Here is a 13,311-nt window from a genome sequence, read left to right on the forward strand (position 1 = left end):
TTTTTTTTTTTTTTTTTAGCAAAAACACAAATAAACACTATTTTCTTTTAAAGTGGAATATTTTATGTGAAGTAACCGGAGCCTTAAATAGGTCAATAATTCCCAAAAACTTTTATTTTAATGTATTATTGTTTGAGCAATGACAGTTTAAAAAAAAATCCCACTAAAATTCTTAGGGATCCAAAAGGGCTCCACTCATAAAAGTGTTAAAAATAAGTAAAAAAATGTTTAATTAATTTTTTTTTTTTATACTTTCAAGACTTAAATCTTTTCAATAACTGCAGATTAATTAATTATTAATTAATTATATATATATATATATATATATATATATGTGTGTGTGTGTGTGTGTGTGTGTGTGTGTGTGTGTGTGTGTGTGTGTGTGTGTGTGTGTGTGTATGTATACATATGTAATAGGATCCTTAAAAAGGTCAAACAATAATAACAACATTGATTTTAAGTTTTGTTTTTTGTGTTTTGAGCAATGACAGTTTTTACAACAAAAAAATCCCACTTTAATTCATAAGGCTCCGAAAGGGCCCCACTCATAAAAGTGTTAAAAATAAATTATATATACTTTCAACACTTAAATCTCTTGATTAACTGCAGATATATCCATTAATAAATTATATGTATATATATATATATATATATATATATACATATATATATATATATATATATATATATATATATATATATATATATATATATATATATATATATGTATGTATATATATATATATATATATATATATATATATATATATATATATATATATATTGACCTATTTAAAGCTCCTATTACATATATATATATATATATATATATATATATATATATATATATATATATATATATATGTATATATATATATATATATACATATATATATACATATATATTACATATATATATATATATATATATATATATATATATATATATATGTAATAGGAGCTTTAAATATATATATATATATATATATATATATATATATATATATATATATATATATATATATATATATGTAATAGGAGCCTTAAATAGGTCAATAATTCATAATAATATTTTTTGGAGCAATGACAGTTAAAAACTAAAAAACTAAACTAAAATTATTAGGGATCCAAAGGGGCCCAATTCATAAAAGTGTTAAAAATAAGTAATATATATATATTTTTTTTACTTTCAACGCTTACATTTCTTGATCAACTGCAGATCTGTCCCTTAATTAATTATATATATATACATGTGTGTGTGTGTGTGTGTATGTATGTATACATATATATTTGACTTTTTGTTTGTTTTATAGCCATTTAAAAAATAAATAAATAAACCTGGTTTATTTTTATTTTTATGTCAAACCAAAATATGCAATATTTTTACCCAAAAAATATTTTTTCAAGTGAAATATTTGATGTAAAGTAAATATTGTGTTTTTGGCAAAAACACAATATTTCTTCCCCCAAAAATGTGAAGTAATTTGAGCCTAAAAGGGTCAATAACTAATGACATTATTTATTTTATTTATTTATTTATTTTGAGCAAAGACAGTTGACAAAAATCCTACTAAAACTATTGGGGATTTGTTTTATACCCATTTCGTAAAAAAAATTAAAAATAAAAATAAAAATAATACATTTTATTACTTTCCCCAAAAATATTTCTAAGTGGAATATTTGATGTGAAATAATTGTAGCTTTAAATAGGTCAATAATTATAAGATTGATTTTTATTCATTATTATTTTAACAATAACAGTAAAAAAAACAAAAAACTTTTTCGTGTTTTTTTTTTTTTTTTTTAAATAGTATAATTAGAATATGTCTAATTATTATTAAAGTATTTTCAGAACATTAGGACTTACCTTAAATGTCTTCTTGATGAGCTTAGTCGACAAAACGGCTGCCGGTCCGCACACCTAAAACAGAAACTTGTATTTTATCAAATTTCACGAGGATTAGATAAAAAACAAAAACATAGAAAGGGGCGGAGCTTACAGATAATTAGACAAAAATAAAACATTTATCCAATGATGATAAAACTTTGTGGATTTGCTACACGGTCCAGGTCATGTTGGAAAACGGCATTGAGTACACTCTAGTAAGTGTACTCAGTTCCTAAGTATGTCAATTAAAAAAGCAAAGATGCATAAAACAATATTATTGCCCATCTTAAATTTGCATAGTCTGCTTCTTTTATTTACAGCGTTTGCACACTTTTAGCCTGCATTCCGTGTGTGTGTGTGTGTGTGTGTGTGTGTGTGTGTGTGTGTGTGTGTGTGTGTGTGTGTGTGCGTGCTTGTGTGTGTGTGCACATGTCAAATGGTCCAAGAGCCCCCCCATGACTAATATCCCACACCTGCACACACGGACACACACTCCATCCAGCAGCACAGGTGCACATGCTTAGAGCTTGAGGAGAAACCATTTCAGTGGCGTAAGGGGCGGGGTCATCTCCAGGAAGTGAAAAATGGAGACAATCAACGAATTGATGGTCCGGGAATTCTTCCAAACCCTGCGACTTACACACGCCTGGATCATGTGATGCGGTGGGGTTTGAGGTCAGGGCTTCAGTCCTCCAAGCGGTACTTGATGGGCGGGGCTTGGAGTACTGGGAACAGATAGTGGTCGCTACCAAGTTAGGTTGCTATTGTCCAAAATGTGGCGCTGAGACGAAGAATGAAGATTCAGGACTAAGTACTCTAGTCCAGGGGTATTTCACCAAAAATTATTTGGGCCACGTTTTCAGAAAAGTACAGACTTTTTCTATTATTCCATTATCAAGTGTGCTCCATAAATGACGAACAAGAGGGGACCTAAGATGGAACCTTGAGGGACACCACAGGTGTCACTAAAGTGGAACCAATAGCTCCTGACTGTATTTGACCTAAACAAGCTACAGCAACACTTTACCTGCATCAATCTCATTACAAATAATAATGTGCAGCTGCCAAAAAGGAGAGGACTTAAAGCGGTGCCCTGAGGAACGCCCTAAATTATGTCAATCACAAGTGTGGCCCTCAGTGTTCTTCGTTTAGCAACATGTCAAGACAAAGATCTGCCGATGTGTTTATTTTCCTCTATACCAGTGATTCTCAGACTGTGGTGCGCCAAATCACTTAATTAAATTAATTTTATTTGACTCATTATTTAGGTTCAGTGTTTTATGTCCCTTCATTCAAACAGTGTTACTGTTCGAACTGTGTGATCTTACTGTAATGACTTGTTTTTAAATATTGCTTAGGCCTAGTAGGCTACTGTGTGTTAATGTTGGTCATTATGGTGGTACTTGGAGAGACCAAAAGTTTGAGAACCACTGATTTATATAAACAGGAGCACTTTAGTGTTTTTAACAATTTGTTTTTCAAAATAAAATGTTCTTTTTTTTTTTTTTTTTTTTTAATGAGCTGATTAAGATAACTGTTAAAGCTTGTTTTATTATCATATTTCTGAGTCTCATTTGCGAGTATTACAGTTGCAACTTCAGGATGTTAGATGTGTTTTTGTTTCGTTTTTTGTTGCGCCCTAAAAAGTGTCAGTACACTAAGTAGTGTACTTTTTACGCACCAGGTGCTTGAGAGTACGCTGCATCTTAGTTATGGTTCCAATGAACAAATTTGGAAATGTTGAAGTCACCATGTAAAATCGCTAATGCTAATCAGTAGCATGTCGATTAGCATTAAACGAGTGCGTTTTTAAAAAAAAGTGAACCTTTACTTTTGTTGGAGCGTTTTTTTTTAGTCAATTATTTCAAAATAATTCCCAAATATTCCTAATTTATTTCCAAATGTTTCCTGAATTATACCTAAATAATTCATTAATTATTCTTATTGATTATTGGATGACTCCCCAAAAACTTCCTGAATTATACCTAATGTATTACTAAATGATTTATGAATTATTTAAAAATAATTCCGAAATATTCCTAATGTATTTCCAAATGCTTCCTGAATTATAGCTAAATAATTCCTTAATTATTCTGAGTTATTATTGTATGACTCTTAAATAATCCCTAAATAATACCTAATTTATTCCTAAATGATTTCTGATTTATTTCAAAATAGTTCCCAAATATTCCTAATTTATTTCAATATGTTTCCTCAATTATACCTAAATAATTCCCGAATTATTCCTACTGATTAATTGGATGACACCTAAATAATCCCTGAATTTTACCTAATTTATTACTAAATTATTTACTAATTATTTCAAAATAATTCCCAAATATTCCTAATTTATTTTAAGAATTATTTCAGAATAATTCAGAATTAATACCTATTTAATCCTAAAAAATGTTTTTTTAAGGAAGTGAGGTTTACACAACATGACATAGCACTATTAAGTGCACTTACTGAAGTGCACTGACAGAAGTGTGACTGGAGACTTTGCACAGTGAGACCGATAAATTACATTTCAAAAAGTCTGCATCACCTCAGCGAGCTTTGATTGTTGCTTTTTGTTGTTGTTGTTGTTCTTCTTATTCTTGCCCGCCCTTCTTTGCGCTTTCCCGCCACGCAGATTAGGGCGGCGTGTCAATCAGTCCATTTAACATGTGCTCCTGAAGGCATCGCACTTGAAGGCATCACGGTCACTGAGCTCCCTGAAGACTTGACAAGGAGCGCTCCCGCCTCCCCGCGAGGTCCAATAACGAGCATCCAGAGGTCAGCCGAGCGTCGCCGCTGCTCATCCACTCGTGCGCTGATGCACTCACGCCTGATTACCCCCCCCCCCCACACACACACACACACACACACACACACACACACACACACACACACACACACCCCCAGTGGTCAAAGGTGGGGGGCTCCAAACAATGTCGGCCTCCTCCAAGAAAAATGGTCCCGGGGTGTTATTTTGGAGGAGAGAGAAATAACCTCCCATTTATTGTCTTTCATCAAAGCGTCTCCATGGCGACCACGTGCACCCCCCCTCATCAGAGGCCGTTTTGATGCGACAATTGACCTTCCCCCGCCATCGTTTAGTCACATCATGGCGGCGTGCGCGCGCACACTTCATTGGCACGTGCACGTGTTGTTTGATTGGATTTTGCCTTTTCAAGGTTTGGGGATCATTACGGGAATTCATTTCAAGTGTTGCCGCAAATGAAACGGCGACTTTAATTATTCCAGCCGTGACGTCCTGCATGCTGGCAAGTGGGTGGGGGGGGGGGAATTAAAATGATCTTTGAAAACGAGAGCAGGATGGCGACATGTTCACTTATTTGAGGGAGCGCTAATGTCCTCGTCTAACTTCCTGTCTGCCCCCCACCCAGACCCCCACTGGTGGTGTTAAAGCAGCGTTTGGTTCCAAAAGCAAAGTGTTCATTCCAACATTTCAATCAAGCGAGCGTTAATCTGGGCGAGCACATTGTGTCGTCGGGATTATGGATTACTATTAGCTGGATGGAAAGCGTTCGCTCATTTGAAATTCCCACTTCCTCGTCTTCCTGCTAAAATTAAAAAGGACTAATACTTCTTGGACAATCGTACGTCTTCTTGGACACGACTTTGCTTTGCTCACACTGACTCCCCCTCCCGCCCGCGCTCGTTTGATCCGTCTCAAATCCTGCACTTTCTTTTTTTTACACTGAATTTGTTTACACTGAATCTTTTTACACTGAATTTTTTTTACACTGAATTTGATTTCAAACTGAATTTTTCTGCAATTAATTTTTTATACACTGATTTTTTTTTTACACACTGAATTTTAAATCAATGTATTTTTACACCGGATTTTTTTTACAAATAATTTTTTTTACAATAATATGTTTTACAATTAATTTTTTTAAACATGATTTTATTCTACACTGAATTGTTGTGCAATTAATCTTTTACACACTGAATTTTAAATCAATGTATTTAAAAAAACTAAATTTTTTACACCAAATGTTTATACACTGAATTTTTTACACAGATTTTTTTACAATGAATATTTTTACGCTGAATTTTTTTACACTGATTTTTTTTTTGCACTGAATTTAATTTTACATTGAATTTTTCTGCAATTAATCTTTTATACACTGCTTTTTTTACACACTGAATTTTAAGTCAATGTATTTTAACAAACTGAAACTTTTACACCACATTTTTATACACTGAATTTTTTTCACACATTTTTTTACACTGAATTTTATTTTACAATGAATTTTTCTGCAATTAAACACTGTTGTTGTTTTTTTACACAAATAATTTTAAATCAATGTATTTTAACAAATTGAAACATTTACACTAAATTCATATAGACTGAAGTTTTTTACACTGAATTTTTTTACAATACATTTTTTTACATTTCTTTTTTCTTTACTTTTTTCTTTACACAGAATTTTATTTTACACAGATTTTTTACAATGAATCTTTTTACACTGAATTGTTTTTACACTGAATTTTATTTCAAACAGAATTTTTCTGCAATTAATCTTTTATACACTGATTTTTTTACTCACTATATTTTAAATCAATGTATTTTAACAAACTGAAACTTTTACACCAAATTTGTATACACTGTTTTACAATTACTTTTTTTACAATTTCTTTTTTTTACACAGAATTTAATTTTACACTGATTTTTTGTGCAATGAATCTTTTACACACTGAATTTTATATCAATGTATTTTAACAAACTGAAGCTTTTACACCAAATGTTTATACACTGAATTTGTTACACAGATTTTTTTTTTACAATTAATATTTTTACACTGAATTTTTTTACACTGAACTTTTTTTTACACTGAATTTTATTTAAAACTGAATTTTTTTGCAATTATTCTATTATACACTGTTTTTTTTACACACTGAATTTTAAATCAATGAATTTTAACAAACTGAAACTTTTACACCAATTTTTTACACACTTGATTTTTTACACTGAATTTGTTTTACAAAAAAAATTACATATCTTTTTTTACACAGAATTTTATTTTACACTGAATTTTTGTGCAATTAATCTTTTACACACTGCATTTTAAATCAATGTATTGTAACAAACTGTAACTTTTACACCACATTTTTATACACTGAATATTTTTACACATTTTTTTTTTTTCACTGAATTTTATTTTACATGGAATTTTTCTGCAATGAATCTTTTATACACTGCTTTTTTTACACGCTGAATTTTAAGTCAATGTATTCTAACAAATTGAAACATTTACACCAAATTCTTATGGACTGAATTTTGTTACACATAGTTTTTTACAATTAATGTTTTTACACTGATTTTTTTTGCACTGAATTTTATTTTACATTGAATTTTTCTGAAATTAATATTTTATATGCTGCCTTTTTTACACACTGAATTTAAGTCAATGTATTTAAAAAAAAAACTGAAACGTTTACACCAAATTGGTATACACTGAATTTTCTTTACACTGAATTTTTTTTACAATTAATTTTTTACACTGAATTTTTTTACACTGAATCTTTCCGCAATTAATCTTATATACGCTGATTATTTTTTTACACATTTAATTTTAAATCAATCAATGTATGTTAACAAACTAATTGTTTCTGCAATTTCTCTGGAATGTTTTTTTTATACACTCATATTTTTACAGTGATTTTTTTTACACTGCAATAAATAACATTTGAATACAATTTAAAAAGACAAATATTGACTATGGCGGTTAATTGGCCTTTTTTGACACCAAATTAATGTAAGTAAAAAATTTGTGTTTTAATTTTGTGAACTGGATTTTTTTTAATACTTCAAAATAAGATGACAATTTCCTTGAAAAAAAATGTGACCAAAATGTGTGTTTAATAATTCAGTTTATTAAAAATAAAGTGTTTTGGAATTCAATGTAAAAAATAAGTGTAAGAAAATTCAGTGCATTTTTCTATACTGAATTTTTTACTTTGAAGCTTTTTTTTTTACACTAAATTATTCAGCAATTTCTCTGCACTGAAGTTTTTTATACACTGATATTTGTATTATGAATTTTTCGGCACTAAATATTTTACAGTAAATTTTTTTACACTGAATGTTTTTATATTGTCGGCAGAATTTGATGGAAAAAAAAAATCTGTTCCCAAAATCCTAACGCAAAAAATTCAGTTACATGAATTCAGTGACCAAATAAAGCTTTTTTCATAAAAAGGTCACAAATTAACCTCCAAACTCTTCTTCTCTCCTTTTTGTTGGTGAACTGCAACCTCCCCTTTCACTAAGTTACTAACATGGCAACTATTTAGGGCAACAGTGGATAAAACAAACAGTAGAGATAGGTAAATGATGCTTCCGGGAGTGTGTGGCACACTCACTGGCAGTATTGACATGCTGTTTCAGAATGATGCCATCTGCTGGGCTAAAAAGGTTACTACATTTTGACCTGCAAATTAAACTAATAGTTTTTTTTTTGCAGAAAGGAATATGAAACGTGCAACTCTGGTCAAATAGGAAAATAACATTTACCTTACTCATAAGATCAAAATTATTCATTTTTCTTCAAACTTGGAGTATGTTTGCAGTAATGTTTGTCCATGAGGGTTTGCTTCTTCTAAGATGACGATCATATGAGGATGTCATTTTAGGGTGTTGATGAAACTGGGCTGTCTGAGCATGTCAGTGTGTGTGTGTGTGTGTGTGTGTGTGTGTGTGTGTGTGTGTGTGTGTGTGTGTGTTCTTGTATTTATACCCTTCTTGAGACATCAACAAGGAAAAGTACCGTCCATATGAGGAGGTGTGAACAAGTTAGGACATAAATCATGGCCCCAATACGGAAAACCATTGCATCTAATAGAGAATGTCTCATTTGCACCCCTGGTGATGAAATATATCAAAATTAGGGTGGTCCCAAAAAGGAGGGATTTTCCCCCTCTGGTTAACATATGAAATAACAAGTGTGTGTAAGAAATTGAAATGCGCCCCATTTGGCTAAAATGAATTAAAAAATAAAATAAATATGTATGTAGAGACATACTGTAATAACTTGACGTGAATAATGAAGATTAAAAAACAATTACAAAAAAAAATAAAAACATAAAAATTAACTAAAAGCAGTCTTTTTCTCACAATGTGTCGACTTTTTTTTTTATAAAATTGGGAACAATTTCTCATATTCTTTCTGTTTCTGTAATACTGCAATATTCTCGTAAAATTATTACTTTTTCATGAAAAATTATTACTTTTTAATGCAGAATGGTGACATTTGTCATACAAAATTCTCACTTTTATCTCAATATTGCCAATTTTTTTGTTGTTCTTGTAAAATAGTCACATTCTTGGGAGTAAAATTATGACTTTTGTCATCATTTTGCCAGGCAAAATTCCGATTATTATTATAATATTGCCAACATTTTTAAAGTTTTCTTATAAACTTGTGACTTTTGTCGAGTAAAATTACGACTTTTTTCATAAAATGCGACTGTTATTGAGAAAAATTCCAACTTTTATCATAATATTGTACACATTTTTAGTTTTTCTTGAAACATTTTGACTTGTGTCGAGTAAAATGACGACTTTTATTATAACACTGCCAAAATTCAAAGTTTTTCTTGTGAAATTGTGACCTTTTTATTGTGAAATTTTTCACAACAAGCTTCCTCTCAGGGAATTAAAGTCACTGGTCAATCTCAAGTTATTTCAGATGACATATATGTTGAGTAAGAAGGACCATCAAGACAGAATAGGAATATTATCAAGTTTTACTAAAGCTTTAGGAGACCAGACCTACAGTCCGTTAATACCGGCATCTAGAAACGGTCTGAAAATCAAACGGGAAGAGACAACTTATTGAATAAGAAAACAGCCCCCACCCTGCCCAGAAAGGAATACAGCCTTTTTTTTCTAATACTAATAAGGTAGAAAGGTAGTATGCTATACTCCCACATTCCAACCCTTCAAGGTAAAGCACAGAGTTCACTTGCGGACATAAAATACAAGCAAAAAGAGTACACATGGGAAAATATTAGCTGTTTTAAACATGACTATGAATAAAGAAAGAACTCTTAAAAATATATGCATTCTCCACAATATCTAGAAAGGGTGGTCCTAAAGAGGTAGGCCTTTTTTGGAGGTCTCAAGAAGGTAACAAATACAAAATTGTGTGTGTGTGTGTGTTTGTTCTCTCTCTCTCTCTCTTTCTCTCTCTCTCACACACACGCACGCATCATATGGTCACACACACGTGTGATCACAGTGTTGTGTTTGTGTTGTTGTCTTCTAGAAGACGCCGCAGTGTGTGCCAGATAGCATCAAAACGTTGGACAGGTGTACAACATGCTAATCAGGGATTTAACACTGTGTGTGTGTGTGTGTGTGTGTGTGTGTGTGTGTGTGTGTGTGTGTGTGTGTGTGTGTGTGTGTGTGTGTGTGCGTGCGTGCGTGCGTGCGTGCGTGCGTGCGTGCGTGCGTGCGTGTGTGTGTGTGTGTGTGTGTGAAGGGGGCGGAGCAACAGGCAAGTCATCCATTTGCTGTGTTTTCGTCTTCACACTGAAACCAAGCAGACATGCTAATGATGCTAACTGCGCTAACTGTGCCAACAGTCAACAGAAGCGATCTGTTCCAGGGTCAAACCGTGGCCACTATAATGTCTTTATTGGGCGTGTGGCAGTGTTTCAAGTCCCATTTGAACATTGTTGAGTGTCAAAAAGAGGTGAAGCAATGCTAGTAGTGTCAAATGTTAAGTTGTTTGTAGATGTGAATTAAAGAATGTAAATGCGGTAAAATGTGTGATGATTTCAATGATTTCTAAATAACTCCTGAATGATTCCTTAATGATTCCTGGATGACTCCTAAATATTACCTAAGTCATACCTAATTTATTTCTAAAGGATTCCCGGATTATTGCAACGTTTTTCCTGAATTATTGCTTATTTATTTCTAAGTGTTTCTTCATTTATTTGTGAATGATTCCTGAATTATTCTTATTGATTCCTAGATGACTTCTAAATTATTTCTAAAAAAAAAAAAAAAGATTCCAAATATTCCTAACTTTTTTATGAATTATTTTTGAAACATTCCGAATGATCACTTATTTAATTCTAAACAATTTCAAAAATAAACCCTGATTTATTTTAAAATAATTCCTGAATTATTCCTTGTTTATTTCTAAAAACAAATCTAAATAATTCCTGAATTATTCCTCTTTTATTTCTGAAATATTTTTAAATAATTCCAAAATTACTTCCAATTTCTTTGTAAATGATTCTTGAATTATCCATCCATCCATCCATCTTCTTCCGCTTATCAGAGGTCGAGTCGCGGGGGCAGCAGCCTAAGCAGGGAAGCCCAGACTTTCCTCTCCCCAGCCACTTCGTCCAGCTCCTCCCGGGGGATCTCGAGGCGTTCCCAGGCCAGTTGGGAGAGATAGTCTTCCCAACGTGTCATGGGTCTTCCCCGTGGCCTCCTACCGGTCGGACGTGCCCGAAACACCTCCTTAGGGAGGAGTTTGGGTGGATTCTTTAATTATTTCTAAATAATTCATGAGTTATTCCTAATTTATGTCTAAATAATTCCTGAATTATTTTTTAAAAAAAAGAACAAATATTACTAATTTATTTATGAATTAATTTGGAATAATTCTGAATGATCACCTATTTAAATCTATATGATTCCAAAATAAACCATTTTTAATTGTTACATTATTCCTGTTTAATTTTAAAATAATTTCTGAATTCTTTTTTATTTCTAAAAAAAAAAATATCTAAATAATTCCTGATATTTTTCCTTGTTTATTTCTAAACCATTTCTAAATAATTTCAGAATTATTTCTAATTTCTTTGGAAATGATTCCTGAATTATTTCTGAATATTTCAGGATGATCCCTTATTTAAATCTAAATGATTCCAAAATAAATCATTTTTAATTTTTACATTATTCTTGTTTGATTTTAAAATAATTTCTGAATTATTCTTTATTTAAAAAAAAACATTTTCATAATTCCTGAATTTTTTCCTTGTTTATTTCTAAATCATTTCTAAATAATTCCACAATTATTTCTAATTTATTTGGAAAATATTCCTGAATTATTTCTGAATAAATCATAAATTATTCCTCATTTATTTCTAAATGTCTCCTGAATAGCCCCCCAAAAATCTGAATTATTCATATTGATTCCTGGATGACTACTAAATAATCCCTGAATTATATCTAATTAATTTCTAAATGATTCATGAATTATTATTTTAGTTACCAAATATGCCTAATGTATTTATTAATTATTCCTGAATAATTCAGAAGGTTTGCTTATTTAATTCTAAAATATATTTAGAAGAATTCCTTATTTAAATCTACATTATTCCTCATTGATTTTAAAATAAAATCTGAATTATTTCTTGTTTATTTCTAAAATATTTTAAAAATAATTCCTGAATTAGTCCTTGTTTATTCGTAATATATTTCTAAATAATTTATGAAATATTCTTTTTTTTTTTTCCTTCAATGATTCCTGATTTAGTTCTAAATAATTCCTGGATTATCAAAAAAAAAAAAAAAAAAGAAGAACAAAATATTCTTAATTTGTTTAAATGATAAATTAGTTTATGAATTATTTTTTAATAATTCAGGATGATCATTTATTTAAATCTAAATGATTCCAGAAAAAAACTGTTTACATTTTTCCTGTTTGATTTTCAAATAATTTCTGAATTATTCTTGATTTCTGGAAAAAAAAAAATCTGAATAATTCCTGAATTGTTTCCTTGTTAATTTATAAACCATTTCTAAATATTTCTAGAATAATTTCCAATTTCTTTTGTAAGTTATTCCTGAATTATTTCTGAAGAATTCATACATTTTTCCTCATTTATTTCTAAAAGTTTCCTGGATAACCCTAAACATATCAGAATGAAATCCTATTGATTCCTGGATTATATTCCCTGTTATTTTGATGATATTATTACTAGATGATTCCTGAATAAAAAATAATTCCCAAATATTTCTAATGTATTTAATTATTCCCGAATAATTCAGAAGGTTTGTTTATTTAATTGTAAAATATTTATCTTCATTTAATTCTACATTATTCCTCATCAATTTTAAAATACAATCTGAATTTATTTGAGTTAATTTCTAAAATATCCATCCATCCATCCATTTTCTACCGCTTATTCCCTTTGGGGTCGCGGGGGGCGCTGGAGCCTATCTCAGCTACAATCGGGCGGAAGGCGGGGTACACCCTGGACAAGTCGCCACCTCATCGCAGGGCATTTCTAAAATATTTAAAAAATAATTCCTGAATCATTCCTTGTTTATTCGTAAAATATTTGTAAATAATTTATGAAATATTCTTTTCCCCCCTCAATGATTACTGATTTAGTTCTAAATAATTCCTGGATTATAAAAAAAAAAAGAACAAAATATTCCTAAT

Source organism: Nerophis lumbriciformis, linkage group LG06 (assembly GCF_033978685.3).
Source record: "Nerophis lumbriciformis linkage group LG06, RoL_Nlum_v2.1, whole genome shotgun sequence".
Classification (NCBI taxonomy): domain Eukaryota; kingdom Metazoa; phylum Chordata; class Actinopteri; order Syngnathiformes; family Syngnathidae; genus Nerophis; species Nerophis lumbriciformis.